Source organism: Zalophus californianus, chromosome 12, assembly GCF_009762305.2.
Source record: "Zalophus californianus isolate mZalCal1 chromosome 12, mZalCal1.pri.v2, whole genome shotgun sequence".
NCBI classification, from domain to species: domain Eukaryota; kingdom Metazoa; phylum Chordata; class Mammalia; order Carnivora; family Otariidae; genus Zalophus; species Zalophus californianus.
In genome coordinates this window covers 99295583-99299849 of record NC_045606.1, presented here as the reverse complement: position 1 = coordinate 99299849, position 4267 = coordinate 99295583, and positions in this window count along the sequence as shown.

Below are 4267 nucleotides of genomic sequence, written 5' to 3'. Positions count from 1 at the left end.
ATGCCTGTTGGGGAGGGCGGTGTGGCCTCCCCCCAGGACAGCCACCTCTGTTGGGTGCTCTGCGCTTTCACCTTAAAGCTCTGTGAGCACCTCAAATTTGCCGTGCTGGCTGGTGGAAGAGTTTGTGGTGGCAGAAGAATGTGCTCCATGTTCTAATTTCCAAGCTAAAACCACCCCTGAGTGTGGCTGCACAGGGTATGCAGAGAAAATCACATGCAGCTCATCTAAGAGGACATGAATTCAAAAGCTGCCGCTCAGCTCTGAGGGAACAACACTTATGCTGGAAATTTGAAGGGGCCATCATGGGTGTGGCCTTGGTCTTCGCTTGTCTTGTCATCGTTGTCAGCGACAGCTGGACAGAAAAGCTCTGGAAAAGGTCTGGGAGCAAATCGAGTCCATACACCTACCTTCCACTCTTTGATAGGGGTCTTAGGGATTGTACCTCAGACACAGACAGTAGAATGAACGGATGTGCCCTTCATTCTTGGGAACTTGTGGTGGCACCTCCTTCTCTGTCTCTTGTCTAGATCATTAACGAGCAAAATACAGAATAGTTTTTTTCTCTATTATAATTTGGTTTGGGACAGGAAGTCCTGGTGGCAGAAATGGAATAGCAACTTTAGGCCCCAGTTTACCAACTACCAATCTTTCCCCTTTTTCTGGTACTTATTTAAAATTTTCAGGATATAATTTCAGCAAAATAGTTTATTTCTCAGCCAAAACCTCTGTTTCCCCCAACCCTAACCCCAAAGGAAAAATAAAATTGCATATGTATAACAAAAGTAAAAAAAAAAAAAAAATAGAAGGCTCCAGAGTTTTACAATGTGGGTATATTGGGGCTGCAACAGTGATTTCAATTTGTAGATTTCACCACGGTTTTGCTATCAAGCAGTGTTCAGGTTTGTTAATTTTATATGCATTGGAGTCTTTGAAATTGTTGGTTCATGTGTATGGAAATAAATTTTCATGAAATGAACTATGAGCTCTGTTATACAGGACATCTTTAATACTAGAGTAAAATAGCTTTCAAATTACTAGAATGGCAGGTTTCTGCTATAAATTTGTATCGAGGAAGGGGGGAGGGGAAAGAAAGCACAGACGGAGCAAAAAGAGAAGAAGAAAAGAAAGGGATGTGAAATCACTGTGCTTCTGGTTAAGTTCGGGGAGAAATGTCCCCCTGGAACCCAGACCTTTCCCCACCCTACGAAGCCCTGTCAAGGTTGGGGTTATGTATGCTTAGGAGAAAGCCGGTGGGCAAATCGAATTCCTCCTGAGCATAAATAAGCCTTCGGAGCTGAAGCTGAGCTAGAAGGAAATAAGGGGCCGAAGTAAGGCTGCGATCGTAGGCAGCCTCCAACAAGCATCTGCTTCAGATAACTGGGCTCAGACAGGGAGGAAATAGGATCTCACCATCACTGGGCTGAAACCAGAGCCCAGAGCCTCCCTCGATGGAACCGAGGCTCTGCTGGCTGAGCTGTGGACCAGGCGGGAGGAGTCAACGCTCTGGTTCTCGCTGAGACCACATCAACAGCTGTCTGCCTGGGAAGAAGGCCGCTCAGACTGCTCTTTCCTCCGTTGAGTTAATTTCTCCATCTGCCCTGGGCCACAGCTCGATGGGAGATATTTCATAATGGTCACAGAATGATTCAGGTCTTCACAAAACCAAAACTCGTGTGAAGTACAGGATCCCATGGAGACTAAGGGAAGGAGCCATGGAGAATGTCTGTTGGTAGAGAGGAAATGTGATAAGTTGAACCAGAAGCTTAGATTTTTTTTTTTTTAAACAAGCATGTTGTACATGGTTTAACAACCAAGTACAACAAAAAGTTGTACATGGTAATGCTTTACTGGACTGACAAAGAAGGAAATGAAGTTGAAAAGCAAACTCTTTGAATCTAGGCAGAAAAAAGAATTTTATTTACATTTGCCCCACAATTTTCTGTTCTTTTCCTTTCCTCTACTTTTTTCCCTGCCTAAGAATGAATTTTGAATCACGTTCAGTTATTACTAGAAATCTGACAGTATTTCTAGGTGTGAGGGCAGAGTCCGTGCTTACGAATCGCTGTGCTTATTTCACAATCAAAGCGTGCCCAGTAATCTGTTTCCGTAGAGTAGCAGGTGTGATTGAGGACACTGTTGGCAGTCTCTGATTTTACTTGTTGCAACATGGACTGAAGACTTAACAACTGATTCCAGAACTCGGCATTTTCAAAAGAGTCTGCGCATCTAAAAGCAATCACATATTAATTAATAACTTAACATCGTGCCCTCCCCTTTGATGACCCAAATGAGATTATTACCAGATTGTCTCGGATTACAGATTCTCAGCAGCGGGAGCTGGGCTCATGCAGTTTCCTGTGTCTAATATTCTGGAATCAGATACTCGATAATGACTATGCTTTGAAGAAGGGAACTCAGTTTTTAACTTTGGGTCTCTTTATTTTCAACATAACGAACCATGAAAATCTAATTTATCTCGTTATACTATTTTAGATGTTAATTTTCCTTCAATGCAAGCTCAGTTATGGAGAGATACCACGAAGTTCAGAGTCAGCAAGCAGCAGACCCTACACACAACTATACTTGAAACAGCAGAGTGGAACCTAGAAGCTGTATACTGTGGGGGACCAGGCTATGCTTACAAGACTGAGTTGACCTTGATTGGATTTCTTAACTTAGTCACCCATGGAGGGGTTTCAGGGACTCGAGGCCCTCCCCGGAATGCCCTGTTTGGACATTTTTTGGGGGGTAGGGCAGTTTATGCTACTTACTCAGATGCCCAAAGGAGTTCAGGTTGCCCAGGCTGGAAAAAAAAAAAAAAAAGGTAAAAGGATAAAAACACATTTCAGGTCTTATTTATTTTTCTGCCTCCAGCAGGTTGAGAAGACAAGGTACATGAGGGCAGCTAAGGCAACGTGCAAATGCTGTTTGCCCAGATCCATTTCCTCCTTTCTTTCTGCTAACAGAACCCAGATTTTGCTCACAGTGACAGTGTGCCCAGTCTGAGAGGATGAGTCATCAAATTTCAAAACCAGTCATGACGATCTAATCCTCTTTCACTAGACAATTTCCCCAGTTGCCCTCTCAGCTGGTAGTGTTGTGGGTGTGTGTTCCATTTCTTGCCAATGAGATGCAAGAGGGAGTCTTCAGGGAAACTTCTAGAGAGTTTTTGCTTTCTTGAGAAAGTAGTGGCAGACTCAGTAGTGGCTGCCCCCTCTTTCTGCCTTGAATCTGCATGTGATACTTGGAACTGCAGCAACCGTCTTGCAACCATGAGGTGACATCCGTGGGGGTGATAGGCCAATATACAAAGTGGAAAGGCAGAAAGACTGAGTTCTTAATGACATTGGTAAACTGGCAGACCCGTCCTGATAGGAACTGTCTCTGAGTTTTCTGTTATCGCTTAGTGGAGGGTTTCTGCTACTTGCAGCTAAATGTACCTTAGTGGATACAGGGAGTAATCTCTTCAGCTTCAAATATAGTCAAATGATTCTGTCTTTTCAAAATGTACCAGAAGCATCTAGATGATGTTTTCATTGGATAACGCTAACCTTATTATTATGCTAAACATACATGTAGAAAATGTTTGGGAAGAATGAGGAGTGAACCAAATAGTATTGTTTCTGATAAAAAGGATAGTGGATTTTACCTTATTTTTGGTTAATAATACTTAAATCAATAAACAGAAATAACTATATGCAAAGAGATATAGTTAATGTAATTAATTAATTTTAAGTTTACATGCTTTTCTGCTCCAAACATTACTATTCTGATAAATTTTTGTGCTATTTCATCCCATTGCCTACATACTGACATAAAACACTAACCCACTAATTAAAGATTAGATTTTTGTTTGTTTCTTGTGTTATTTATGCTCTAATAAAGTCATTTTGACATATAACTCATTTGGAAAATTTGAGGAAGGAAAAAGCATATTCTCCTCTAGTAAATTTGGTCACATGTATTTCTATGCTATTTATATAAACTTATGTATTACTTCATACCTATCTGTATCTGTATATATTTGTAGATTTTTTTTTTTTAAAGCTTTGTCTATAGTACACCAAATGCAAAAGGACTGGAAGTTTATCAGTTAGCTCTGGCTGTGTAACAAACTCCTCCAAAACTCAGTGGTTTAAACAGCAATGATGTTACCACCCCTGTGTCTGTGGCTTGGTGGGTCCAGCCTGTGTTTGCGTTTGGCTCCAAGCTGAAGGTTGGATCTGTGTCTGCTCCACATTTCTTGGACCAGTAGGCTGGCCGGGAC